Here is a 14,715-nt window from a genome sequence, read left to right on the forward strand (position 1 = left end):
TGTCAGTAAATCTTTTCACATTTCAAGCAGATTTCAGATACATTGACCTCAATGGGCCAATATGCTAAAAAACAAGATTTACCTTAGCCACATTAATGTTCTTCACCTTCAGTTCTGAAGTATACTTCTGTTCTCCAAGTGAGTTACTAGAGCCAATGAATTTGACGAGCCATACAGGCAACTCCTGGTGTATGTTCAGGACTGCAGCACACTGTAAAAGTAGAATTAACCGAGGTACAAAACAAGAGTGAAACGTCTACATCTTTTCACATCCTGTATATAATCAAATGCTTCATTTAACACAAAACATACTAACAGCAAACTGTTAGTATTCAATGACCGAAAGTCCATTGCTGCCACTCTTCATTGTTATCTTCTGCAGTATCTGATCAGGGCTCCTAAAGGCCTGTGAGACCCTCTGGATAAGAAATGGTGTTTTAGGTACATGCTACTATGCACGCAGAATATTAAGAGCAGTGAATCAATGTGCTACCAGGTGACTTGCAGTAGAAGAGTACAGGCACAATGGCTGCCGCACAATCCAAACCACTTGTTGCGGTGGGAGGAAACCCATGTCAACAGCATTTGATAGCCATGGAAAGCTGTTGCATGTCTAGCCCTAATCCATCTCACAGTGAAGCCGTAAGACTTGCAGAAAGACACTGTCACCCTCAGCTTGTGAACTCCTCCCTGTATTTCCCCTTGCATCGTGTCTCCACAATGTGGAGGAGTCTCCTGGCTCTACATCCCTGCTCACATGGCCAGGAAGACCTGCCATGTCAACATGTATGATGCTTTATATTGGCCACAGGTGTTAATACAGTGCTAGTTTGGATAGAGAAAAAAATGAGGTGCCCTCATCAGCTTTTAATCAAAACAAGATCTCTCATTATATTGATGAGATGTTCAGAAAAGTATGCATCAGGATATCTGGTCTTGAGTCTCAGTTCTTACCTTTACTATTTACAAGATTCAGATCATTTTATCCAGGGAAACAATACCCCTGGCTTTCACACAACCCTGATTTGTATTGCTCCTGGAAGTTTATGATTGGCCTTAGGGTTAGAAGCCATTTGTGGTGGGGCATTTTCAGAAAAGCTTTTTCCTTCTGTGTGTTCAGGTACAATAAATTGTTTGCTGAAACTATAACAGTAGGACTCATTCAACATTTTCTGAACAGTGCTATGAATTTGTTGCAAGTATCCAATTAAAACAGATTTTGAGTTAAAATACAGCGATACAAGTATTTTTCATTAGTTAAAATATACACCTGCTGTCACTGGCAAGTGCTCAACATTAAACATGCACTTAAAGCTATGGAATTGACAAAGGAGTGAAACAATCTCTACCCGATCTGCAAATAGCTGAAATCCACATACAAAGTACAGAGGGGACAGGTGAGAAAGTAACAACAAAAATACCTGTAACTGAGCAACAGGCTGATCAGAGACTGATCAGAAACTCAGAAATTGGGCAAGAGTGCTCCGTTCTTCACAGACCCAGAACCTCAGAATAAAGTGATGCAGTATCATGACACTAAAGACTTAGAAACTCATGTCAGAAATTCATCTCTAGGGGGCAAGTAAACTCTTTCTGCATTAAATTACGATTAATTGCATTAGGTGCATTTTGGATATCTGACATGCAATACTTAAAAACAATAAAGGAAATGCAGGTTGGCAAGGAAGGAACAAAAGGTAATGCAATGCATCAAGAGTAGAGATGGGAGAAAAAGAGATGGATTACTAGACTAGTGCCTGAGACAGAGTACATTGGTTCTGGGATAAGAGGTCCTTAGTACAACCTTGGACAGGCCAGGCTTAAATGCCAAAACTGTATGATTTAGGTAACCACTGAAACAATCATTTTTATTTTTATTCAGTTTTGCAAATAATTTTATAAACAATCCTCTACCCCATTCCCATCCACACTTTAACATGAGGACAGCAACAATTCAGCTTTATGTATGCATAAGAAAAACTGAACCACTGAATTTCACCTTGTAGCTCACTTTGCACTAGAATTTGATCACTTTTAGAGTGTTTATAGTGCAAAATTTCCATTTGATTTGTGCATGTGCTGATAATATAACATATTACAGCCATTTCCATCTTGTGGTTGCCACTGTTGCTGCAGGACAATATCCCTCCGCTAAATATAAGGGCAGAGATGGTTGCATGGGACTATGGAACCTGTTGGTAACACAATTTCCAGGAATGGGTTTAAAAGGTAGAAAAAAGGAAAACCTTATTTTTGTTGTTTTAAAGTCCTGCACTCTAAGAATTGAAACTTTATAATTAAAGTAACTAAAGTGTATATTTTCTCTAAAATAAAGAAGGGAAAAGAAATATGATTTTCTTCTACTATTTTTTTGAATGCACTACAAACACTTTGTATGGAAAAGGCATTTTATGTGGGATGTAGGTGGGAGGGAAGCAATTATTTTAATCTCATATCTAAAAATGGAAGCAACAGGACTGCCATTCATCATTGCATTAGGCCATATTAATTTGTCACCAATTCCCTATTATCAATGTCAGAACTTCCAGCTTAAGGAAGAAAAGGAAAAACTCAGAGTGCAGTCTTCTGCCACAACTGACCTGTCCCTCCCCAACGCAAAAACAAATGTAACGCAAATGCAAAGAAGAAATACGAACTATAATACAGCACAGTACATAACATTAGCCCTCAAAGAAACAAATGCGAAACCTTTGATGGGTTTTCCTTCACCACTGATGCCTTATGGTTAAGTAACAGAAATTTAAGGAAAACCTTCAAGCTTAAGGTATTCTTAAATATATCTATAATATATTATATAAAAAAAGTCAAAATACTTAAAAGCCTCAAGACAAAACATTCTAATAGGATGTAAAGTCCAACCAATTATCAGAAATACCATTAACTAGTCTTTACACACCTGACATTTAAGAAGAGATTTCTGGATATACAGCCTTTCCTGAGTATACTACATTGACGTCAATTTTACTACTATATCATCATGGGAGGATAAAGGATAGGCCATGAATTCAAAAACAAACAAACAAACAAACAAAAAACACGAACAAAAAGATTCTAAATGATAATTCAGAAACTGACCGAGGCAGAGCCCTGGAGGGAGCCCAGATGAAAGGCAATGTAGCCATGGCTGGACAAGATCCTTGTGCTAGGTTGCTTAACAAGCATTACTTAAATCAATAAAACAGAGAGCTGCTTGGTCTTTTTTCCCCCCTTCTTCTTGTTTCACCTAAGCGACAAACTCAGAAACTGGCAAATCAATACCTGCACAAGTGGAAATTGAATCACACAGATTTAACATCACAGAAAAAAATTAAGAAACTAAACATTTTCAGCAACACACCCAAGTTTGCAGAGATCTAGGTGTTCCTTTGGCCCTACCACTTATATACACATATTGCATATGAAATGGAGTTGCACAGACATTTTTGTAACAGCTTTGAAAGATGCTTTATACATGTACAAGTGGTTCTTCTCTGGTGGCTTGTCATTTTGGTAGAACAATCATTGGATGCTCAATGCACTTAAGCTGCTTATGTTTCTCACAGAAGAATGCTCACATCTGTCACTAATTGCATGAATGTTATCATATGGCTGCTACCATGTACTCGTTAGGACCCTACGAGCAGTTCTTGGCTTCTCCTTTCAAGGAATTATGAGAACTTGATTACTTCATGTGACTTCAGGTAGAATCTTATTTTTTTTTTTAATTTTTTATTATTTATTTATTTATTTATTTATTTTTTACAAATTATCAGCCTGAATTCATTTAGCCACTTTGAGTCAAAATTGCCAACTTCTGAGTTACTCTTACTTTGTTTTAAAAGCAACAACAAAAATCCTGGATTTTCATCAAAAGCAGCCAGACTCCTGGATGGCTCCAAATTTCAGCATATGCTCCAAGTATGGAAACGGCATTCTGAACAATCTTTGGAAACAGCTAGGAAAGGCAAGGGCTGGGTCCCATTTCTTTCTGTTGATCCTGATGCAGGATCAAGCTGTGTGATGATAATCTGCTTGACCCTTTTAATGAAGAAACTACACAAAATTTGAAACTGATATAAAAAAAACATATACTGTCAGACTGGAGTAAATCCCACCATCTTTGTTTCATTCTTGATGTACAACAGTACAGATAATACACGCACTTCCTTAGACTTCCTTTTATCAGGTGTACTAAAAATCTTACCTAGCAGATTCCAGAGAGGGCTGAAAATGAGCAGCTGATACATTTCTACCTTGTTCCTATCATGACTGCTCAACAAACATTTCCTTTGACTACACGGTTTATTTGTATACATGTGTTTTTTTTGTATGTGTGTGTGGTTTTGCATGTTTTTAAAAAAAAAAAAAAAAAAAAGAAAACTTTCACCCCTGACCAAGTACCTTTCTACATCTGCATTAATATGGTCACTTAATAACTGATGTAGTCCATCTGCTGTTCAAGACCCCATGCAATTCTGTGTTTTCCATTTCAATTAACAGCAAATTCTTTCCCAAAGCTTTTTTCCATGTCAGTAGTACAATCTGAAATTGTCTGAAAAATGCAGTGAAAACCCATGAAGACCATGGCAGAAGTCCTTAAACTTGTAAAAAGAAAAAGCTTTTTAGGAGTCTAATACCAGGTTTGTTTTAAAAAAACAAAAATAAAACAACACCCTCATCAACAGTCATTCCAAAGCACATAGGCTGCCAGCTGGTTCCAGCTCCAGTGGTTTTCCCATGCTTGCCATAAGGCCTGCAGGAGAAATGCAGCTCTGCACGAACCTTCCTCCCATACACATGTGATGAAGATGCTTTACCACACTCCTATCTTACAGTCCAAGATTTCAAAATGAGTCGTCTTCACACAGGTCTTTTGTTATCACAGAACATGGTACTTGCTATGATGCTGTTCAGCCATTTCCCTCTATTAAATCACTACTGAAGAAACCTTGGGCAGCTCACTGACCATGCAGAGCCTGATAGGCAGAGATCACCCTAGAACAAGCATTATATCGTGATATAAGATGCCCATTTTTTGTCATAAGTACCAGTAATCTTGAAACTTTTTTTTTTTTTTTTAGTTTACAGAATCTTTAATACAGGCTCAGCTGCTATCTAAAACGAAGATACTATTTTCAAGAGAGAACAACTAAAATATTTAAGTGGTATCTTAAGCGTGCTATCAATTTAATTAAGAATTGCATTTACTTTGCCTTATTCCTTTAATATGATGCAACAATAGTAACAACTAACCTTTTACAGTTTAATATTCTTGCAACTACAAGATGATTCCTCTTCCATTTAATATGTCCCTTTCAATAGCATAATTAATCTAGTTTTCTCTTTGGCAATTCATTAAAATGCATTGGAAGGTAACACCATTCACCCGCAGTCTGATTTTTGGAGGACCTGATTAAACACAATTCAAATTAAAACTTTGTGCTCATCATCTCTGAAAATCCAGCACCAGGACGGCAATTAGAAACTTCCCACCTTTGCTACTGGATTATGTGCAGAGTAAGTAAAAATAATCAGGGTCAGATACAGTGTAACTTCAGAGAAGGAAATCATGTTAAAATGCCACCACAGGAATCTTAGCTCATCCCATTAGCAAAGAGAAAGGCAACCCATCATTCTTTGTCAGCTGATGGCAGCGTAATGGATGAATTTACATACATGACCATCTGTTGCCATGTTAGGCAACAGCAAAGTGACTTTCCAGAATGCCAAACTGTCTGCCCTGTTCAGCATTTCCTTGTTTTTTGTAGGCTTCTTCATTACAAAATAAAATATTATTCTTCACATTGTAGAGCACCTCTCATTGCAACACACCCTGTGGACTGCAAACACACTCACAGAGCTGACAGAAGTTTCAGGACCGAGCACTGCGTAAGCACCAGAGCACTCGAGTGAGAGGCAGCATGCTGCTGCAGCCTCTTGTGCACAGCTGCCTCTTGTGCAGTACTCCTGAGGAAGGACATAGTGCTCAACTCCCCCTCACATCACAAGGGCTGCAGAACTGCTAACATATGTGGAGCACTGACAGAGCCTTAGTGTGAAATGTTTCCCCAGGAACTAACTTGCAGAGGACCTGAATTTCACTTATTTCAGACAGAAGGGCTTCAGCTTCTCATGACAGGAAAGAATTGAGAGGTTACAAGCTGTGCTGTGCTGCAGACCCATTACATCATTGACGCTTCAAGGGTTAGAAGCATCTCATACTAAAAAGTAACTGCATAACAAAAAAATTAGCAAGATTTAATAAAAAGCTAAAAAGATCATAAGACAAGATACAAAATTTACACCAGTATCAAAAAAGTGCGACTCCACTGGTGTCAATTTCCTGACTGAAGCACGTGCCAGACAAGTTATGACACTATCCACAGTCCCCTTTCACACAAAGACAAATATTAGCAAGTCAGAGATCTTCTACTGTAGAGCTGCTTGTCTGTTCAGCCCAATGTTTCCCCGATACACTACTGTTCAGAAGGTTATTTTACCTCTTTTAGGATAAAATATTTTTCACCATGTAAAATCTCATTGCGGCTACTGTAATCAACTCTATGCCATGTTCTCTAGCCTTCTGACCCACCAGCAATCTGGTAATAAATCAGGATGTGTAGGTCAGTAAGGCACAAGAGAATGGATATTAAAGACAAGTGTGCAGTTTTAGCAAGAGAACAAGTGAAAAACTTTTTGTTGAGCAACAAGAAAGCAATGGTAGTGGGGCAAACTTGCCTCGTGGATTTCAGCGAGCATAAGCTCCATGAGAATTGGGCTCACTATTAGACAAATAAATCAGTGCAAGACTATCATTTCCATTAGATCCTTAACCATGTGGCCCCACCTGAGGAAGATCCTTATCTGTCACTCACTCCCATTACAGCCAGACAAACCCTGATCTTGTACTACCATTACACAGAAAAGATCTTCCCTGTAATCCCTACCCCCCCCCTTTCCTCTCACCTCACAAGCTTTCATTTCCACTGGGGTATCTAAACCTGGTGTCCTCTGAATGCCAGTGCTCCTTCTAGCCCCCAGGATCTTCCACTCTCACCAGGGTTCTTTCCAACCACCATCTTCTGCTCTCTTCACACAAAGATATCCAGGCACTCCTCTTACACAGCAGCTGCTCTAGTTCACATGCACTTCCCTCACTTTGCAGACTTCTTCAGGGCACCACTGACATATCCATCTCTTGTCCTACCCATTCTACAGCTCCATGCATGCAATACTCCACCTGATCTTCCAATTCCTTTCTGTGTTTTTGTCCTGATCTTTCAACCTGTCTGCCTCTATTGGCCAGATGTATCATCCATTCCTTTCTGGCTTCCACCATGTTTGTTACCAACGTAATTTCGCTGTTATCAAAGAAGAAAACCCTCAAGTTCTTCAGGGATTTTCATGAGAAATATGTTTCCCTCTTCCAGTGCAGTAGCAAAGCAGTTGCTTTGGGAACCCTCAGGAGTTGTGGAAGCCTCTCCACCCAAGCTCTGTGCAAGCACTCTTCCTCCATGCTATTGCACTCTTCATCAGCTCCAGAGCAAGGAACACAAGCTGTCATCCTAACACGAAAGCACAAATTCATGCCAATAGCTTAACAGACCAGCCAGCTCAAAACAATTTGCAGCCAGCACTAAGTTATTATTGGAAAACACAACTGCAAAAAAAGGCAACACTTTTTTCAGACTGAGTCTGAAAGATCACTAAATCAAATTCTGTATAGGCTAGTATTACTGCATAAGATAGTTATTCCCTCATCAATACAGTAAGGATGAGTCTCACAGTGATGACATTTTGAGACTTGTAAGTTTTTCCATGACTAGCATAAACCGCGGTCTCTGAACATATTTAGTGTTCATTTAGACTACTACCATACCAAGACTGCACGTGTAGGGTTTTTCATGCCTTTAGTTATACTCACACAGGACACTCATTTAAACATTAAAAGTGGACGCCACACATTGGACATGTGTGTAAGCCAGTACATACTGAAAGCTTTTCTTATTTACACATTATGAAGTAATTCAGTCTGAAATGACCATTTCAGTACATGCTTGAGCTTAAGAGTCATCTGAAGCCCAAACACTTTCTTAGCAGTTTTATCTAAATTCATAAGGAAGTCTCAAGTTCTGATCTACCACCCCATTAGCTGCCAGCACACATCAGCCTTCAGCAGCAATAAAAAGCTGTGGGTTTCTCTGCACCATGGAGAGTACTCAGGCAGACATCCTGGTGTTGAAGCTTCAGGGCAAGCTGTGCATGTGCTAACACAAATCAACCAAGATCCAGAAGAGCTACCATTCTTGAGAAAAATCTAACACAAACACTATCTTTTGGTGCTGTTCCAGATAAGACTCAGAACACCTTGCACAGATTTTGAACAAGGATAAGACAACAAATACCAGGCTAACTGCCCTGAATGGGGGCGTGTGTTTATTTTGAAGTGCTGCCAGGCAGGTTGACCTCATCAGCACTAAAGGATAACAACTCAGTGAGACTGTACTTCTGATACAACAGTCATAACAGAGCTTCTTTAGCGCTAACTCAAAACATACCCACAACTTTCCAGGATAATCACATTTCCAAGAAACCATACTTACTGTCCACTTGGCCACACACAGCACAAGCAAATGACTGCTCCACACCACTGAGGACACAGAACAGCATCAACCATCTCAAAAGAACACAGTTCATGGAAACATTGTGTTTAATTTACCTAACATTGGGGGGGGTGGGGTGGGGTGGGGAAGAAAAGGAACAGATCTTTCACCAACAAACATAAAACTAAAAAACATACCAGTTGACACACAACTGCAAGCAGCAGCAGCACGTTGGTATTCACAAACGCGTGAAGCTTCTTTGAACTCTTACCTTTTCAATACTTGAAAGATTAGATTTACCAGTAATTTTAGCACTGGATACAGTACACAACCATACTCTTCTTTTTTTTTTTTTTTTTCCAGTCAGCAAACCACTAGAGAGACTACTGAAAGGCCCATTATGAAGACCAATCACTATCCTTTTCTTGAACGACCACATGAAAATCAGTGACTATTCCACAATGGATTGAAAGGGCCTTTTGTCTGAAGGAAAAGGACAAGGAGTCACAAAGTATCGCAGATTCATTTGTAACTCATGCTTTTGAAGAAACTGTATGGCTTCAGTTAAAAGCAAACCAAGAAAAGAACTGGCTTTGAAAAACATTATGCCACAACGCTTTCCTACTATGTATATGCCAAGCATATTTTTTGGATTGCCTCTTTCATATTACTAAAAGATGGACAGGCATTCTATATTAGTTGTTTTAGAAGATAAATTGTAAATGCATGCAGAGTTTTGACTTTATTCCAAATCCCTAATTAGGGTCCGCAGCACTATTTGCCTTGTCTAAACACAAAATCCCTGGAAACTTTTTTCAGTAAGAGATCTGGTATAAGTGTAATTGCACTGGGATAATAGCTGAAAGCATTGTGACTGTTGCTTAATAATCACTTAGTAATTGAGCAAATTTGCTATTACATATGAAGTATACAGTGGCTTCTTCACAAAAAAAAAAAAAAAGCATTTGACTCTTAACTAATTTTTAAGTTTGTTTCTGAAGTCTCTCGCAAAAAAGGTCAATTATGTCTGCTGACTTCTGAAAAGTAGGAAAATGTTTCACTTCTCTCCAGCCCCACTCACACTTTCAGTTATGAGGTTTTACATGCAAATGCACGCACACCCAAAATGGGATTTGCACACAGGAATTCATTATGGAGTTTCTAAATAAGCTTCACACAGACAAACTTTCAGCAGGAAAGACAGTGGAGGCTAATAAGCAAAACCTGATTTCTTCTAATCCATATCCAGAACTAGGGAAATTACTGCACTTTCCATTAAGAAACAAAAGTCACAACTGTCAGACTTGCCCTATTCACCCATCTGTTCCACCCACATACTGTGAAACTAAACAGTCAAAAATGTCAGTTTTCACTCTCCAGCATCCTAGAGTTCATATTCCTCGTGCTTCTACAACCCTTTCTGAAATGAAGCAATATATTTTGTGCACACTACTGGCCAAGACACCAGCTATGAACTGGATTTAGCTCTTCTGACCATCCTATCAAATCACATCAGGAAAGGAGTTGGGCTTTGGCGTATTACAAGATAGCATGAGCTCCTGAGCTCAAGGTGCTCAGAAACAAACAGAGCAAAGAGGCATGAACTCTGCAGCCCCCTGCTAATCATTGAAGTTCAGGGACAAATTATTTGATATAGTAATGCTACACAATGATGCTTACAAGTAACTCTTAACAGGGGGAAGGTGATGGACTAAGATGCCAAAAGTCTAGACTAAAATAGACACTTTGTTATCAAAGTTAACTATTTTGCAACCCTTCATTTTTGTACATTAAGAAGAAAACTTGAACAGAAAACTCATGAACAATCTGGGGAAAGAAGAAAGGGCAGAAGGAAGGAGATAGAAACAGAAGGATAGGGAAAGCGCACAAAACTAATAAGGACATGGGAAAAAATAGTAACAGCAATAGGTATGAGGTCGTATTCCCCCAGAGCAGCACAGACAATAAAATCCTTAATATTAACAAGTAAATTACAATTTACAATCACCTACAAGTTGTTTCTCTTCCCTTGATCTTTGTGCAAAGCCTCACTGCCTGAATCTTCTGCTCCAAACTGTTATGTAGCTTTATTTTTAAAATCCTCCAGTGCACAGTGAAAAGTAGAGTTTGACCTTTCCTTTGGATATGTATTGTTCCAAGGAAGTGCTTGAGGACTTTTTTATTTTTGTTTGTATTCTGCATGACTAACATTACTTAACAGTGTGCAAAGACCTTTAAGACTTGAGCCCTGAAAACATACTGGAAAATACAGTCCCTAGAATGACAACGGAGGCAACACATGGGTGAAACAGAACACAAATATAATGATGTAGGGGAATTACCACCAAACACAGGTTAGCTGTAACTACTGACAGGCATGACTTTGGTACTTCCACCACTGCTAGGAGAGAACACAAAACATAAACACTCCTCAGGCCACTGGAATCTTGTGCTTTCTCTTAAAAGTAGACCCAAACCATAGGTTTCAGTTCTGGACAACTATGCCCTTAAAATTTCAGAAATGGTGAGAAGGTATCCTGACATAGTCCTGTTTCCCTTTCTTTGAGAAAGCATAGGTAAGAAAAAACTGATCTAGATTCAGACCCCAAGCTTCCTCAACATAGAAAGTACTTGGATATGCTTGTGTTCAACTTTTAGGCTTATTACTAAATGCTAAACAAAACAGACTCAAGTACATGTTCCTTCTCAGGGTCTATTAAGTTCAGAAGCAACCGCGTGGATAAGGACTGTGGAAGCAGACCCTTCAGTTAAGGGCAGTCCCGTAAACACTTTGAAAGACATTTAATTTCCTTCATCTTAATCATAACACTTTTCTTATACAGTACAATTCTCAGAGTTGTGACCTCACCTTGTCTCATGCTTATACAGCACCTGACACAGTACAATCCTTATCTTGATTGGTGTGTCATTACATTTAACAGATCCTGCTGTTCTCCTAAATGGCCAAATTTTTTCAACTCCCTTAATGTAATTAGCAGAACACTCAAAACCCAGCAGCAGCATTCAGCTTCAGCAGGCTCTGATGGAGCCTCATAAAACTCAGCCCATTCTAACCTGGAAACCATTCCATGTTTACACAGTTTAACTGCATCCACAGAAACAATTGTGGCAGGACACAACGTCCTGCTCACAGCAGCTTAAAGACTCTAACTAGAGGCATTCAACAGGTTACCTCCCAGAAGGGCTTCTTGCATGGCTAGTGCAAGTATGTTCCTGGTTAGCCCTGGCATTTTAGATGCAACACTCCTTTCTGCTTTCAACATAACAAAGTCTTTAGCTGGCGTTCCTTGAAAAATCACGTTTTGGATGGCATTTTATGTTTGCATCAGGAACCCAAAGAAACAGGAGAAAGATGCTTCATAATGTACACTGGTAATTCAAATAAAGAAGTTCACAGAAAGGAATTCCCACAGAAGACTATTAGTTGCCTTGAAGCACGTAAAGCGTTTGTACGTGTTCAAGCCGGAATCAACCAAACCAATGCAGGAGAATGTGACCTGGAATTAAAATGATGGAGTTTCTGAGGTACCTCTTGGCTCTCCTAAAGAAAACAAATCTAGTAGTAAAAGTGATTCAGACTACACGATGACAAGGCTGAGAAGGAAACTTACACTACTCATTTATAGCTCAGCAAAGGAAGCACTGCATAATGATAGAAAATAAAAAGACACTGCCAGCTCTCTCTGCTTACCAACAGATTCCACGCCTAATGATTAAGGTTTGCATTCACTATAAGAAAAACAACAATTATATATATATATATGTATATTAAAAAAAAAAAAAAAAAAAAAAGCCCTATCACCTCAGCGATCTTTTACTGCGGCGCAGAAAAATTAAATCCTTAAACGGGTGCAGGAACAGGAGCTGGGGCACGGCAGCCTTCGTCCCTACCTTGCAGCACAGTAGGTCGGGGCTCGCAGCGGCGCCCGCAGCCCGCACAGCACCGTGAGGCAACGCTTCAGGAGCAAAAGCGGCGCTGTCTCAGCGCGTTTGGCTGCGAAGCCAGGCGGGGATGAAGGGCTGCGCCGGCACAGCGCCAGCTCCCAGCCCGTTAATCATTTATGCCCAACGCTGTTACTGAACAGCCTGGAGCAGCGCAGCCCAGCAGGGCTCCAGCGGCGCCCGGCGGACAAGGGCGACCGACCGCGGGGCGGCTCCCCGGGCACCCTGGCCCAGGGCTTAGGAGCCGAGGGACCGGGGCCGCGCTCCCCGTGCCGCCGGAGGGGCGGGCCCGCCCGCCTCAGGGGCGCGAAGCGTTCGAGAAGCGACCGGCCTCCCCCGCCGCCACAGCGAACTCGCCGCAGGGCTCCTCACCCTCCCTGGCATTCCGGGCAGGTGCCGAGCGGAGGGGAGGGGAGGGGAGGGGAGGGAAGGGAAGGGAAGGGAAGGGAAGGGAAGGCAGGGCAGGGCGGCGCCTTACCTCAGAGCCGCCGGGCCGCAGCGACGCCGTGCCGCCGCGGCAGAGGACGGGAGGGCGGCAGCGGGGCGCGGCGGTGGCAGGGCCGGCAGCCCGCCGGGAAACGCCCCTCGCCCCGCCCCGGGCCCGCCCCGACAACGGCCGCAACGGCCGCCCCGCGGCCCAGCTCCCCTGTGGCGGGCCATGTGGGGAGGTGCGGCCGTGGAGCCCCTCGCCCAGCACGGCGAAGCGAGCGGCACCAAAGGCTGCCAGCCCCTGAAGCTCCCCGGAGATAAAAATTAAAAAATACCTCCGTTTTTTTTTTTCAGGAATCGGTGTTTTAAAATACTGCCTAAAAGCACAAGTGCATAGTCTGGGTTGTTAACCCAATGGTAAAGGAGCAATAAATAACTATTCCCTTAAACACTAGAACATGCAGATACAGCTGCATGCTTGGCACTAAAGAAAACTACAGCAAATTTTCCATAAACAACTGTAATCTGGCTTTACTGTCAGTATTGGTGTCTCATACCATCACTGGTGGTATCCTTGACCTAAACACATACCATTTCTCATCTTTGCTAGCAATGTGAGCCCCAAGTGCTGGAAAATCATAGCGCTTCCTCTAAAAACCTTTACCTGCCTCTTTTCCTGTGAACGAAGAGGAGGCTTCCTTGGCTCTAACACACCTCTACTTTATCTTTCCACTCTCTGCAAGAAAATTAACTGCTTACACTGCCAAGCCCAGCTTGGAGGCAGCACTGGGTCCTCACTGTTTTCAGCCAAAGGTTCCCAGACCTCAGCATGGAAAATAACGCAAGGTGGGATTTGTCAAAAGCAAGGGCCCAACCCATCCTCCAAGCCAGGCAGTGTGCCTCCTCATGGCAGGTTGGTGGGCTGGCAGGGGACTCGCTCGGAATTACAGCACACAGTTCTTGGTGGTGGTGGTGTCCCAGGGAAACTCCCTTGACACCTTCTACTCTGCTTGGGTGCAGTTGCTTCATGCAGAGGATGGGTTTGCCCACCTCCTTCAGAGAGCTGGGCACAAATTAAATGCTCAGTGATATACAGTGTGGCCACAAGTTCAGAATTTACATTTCTTTTGGAATTGCATCTTCAAAACTGTTCAGATCTGCGGTAAATGTTTGTTTATTTTAAACAGCTTAACTTTGAATGTCCAGGTTTGCATTTGCACTCAGAATACTCTCACTGAAGTACCACTGACATTTATCAGCACCCTGAACTGTATGAATTTTGCCTGTGAGTTGTGGAAATGATTCTGAAGTTCAAGAAAATAGTGCATTATGTTCATAAAACAAGGGTGCTGCTGACCTTTCCACACAAAATAATAGATGTGAATCAAGGAGCTGAGACTCATCTAAAGGAACACAGTGGAAACACATAGGATGAAAGGCTCTGAAGGCTTTACAAATTATATTTGGATGGGAGAGAGGAGGGAGAAAGAGAATGTGGGAAAAAGAAGAATGAAAAAGGATCCTGCTGTTTAGCTCACGCATAAATTGTATGTGCTCAGTCAAAGGTCACTCCTTTTATTTTTTCATTAATTTCAATGCCAGTAGATGGTATATGAAGAACAACTTCACAACAGCCAGAAACAGTTTAGGTTTTTCCATGACAATGCAGTGGTCAGAAAAACCCAAGTGGTAACTTCATTACGTATCTTTACTTTTGACT

General features: G+C 41.3%; 1 protein-coding gene across 4 annotated transcripts in view; it reads right to left on the minus strand.

Moving 5' to 3' along the window:
• Nucleotides 1-13,155, minus strand: part of SPATS2L (spermatogenesis associated serine rich 2 like) — an 82,912-nt gene extending 69,757 nt beyond the window's left edge. The window contains exons 1-2 of one of the 4 annotated variants that reach the window (XM_084288919.1): nt 13,045-13,155; nt 83-211 (exon numbers count right to left, since the gene is read on the minus strand). The gene's annotated coding sequence lies outside the window, so the exon portion shown is untranslated. Of the gene's footprint in view, nt 1-82; nt 212-12,515; nt 12,642-13,044 lie in introns of those variants that run through there. The other 3 variants (XM_084288918.1, XM_084288922.1, XM_084288920.1) reach the window with 3 other exon arrangements.
• Nucleotides 13,156-14,715: the final 1,560 nt, after the last annotated feature.

The sequence above is a fragment of the Netta rufina genome (assembly GCF_964035555.1).
Source record: "Netta rufina genome assembly, chromosome: 6".
In the NCBI taxonomy this organism is placed as follows: Eukaryota; Metazoa; Chordata; class Aves; order Anseriformes; family Anatidae; genus Netta; species Netta rufina.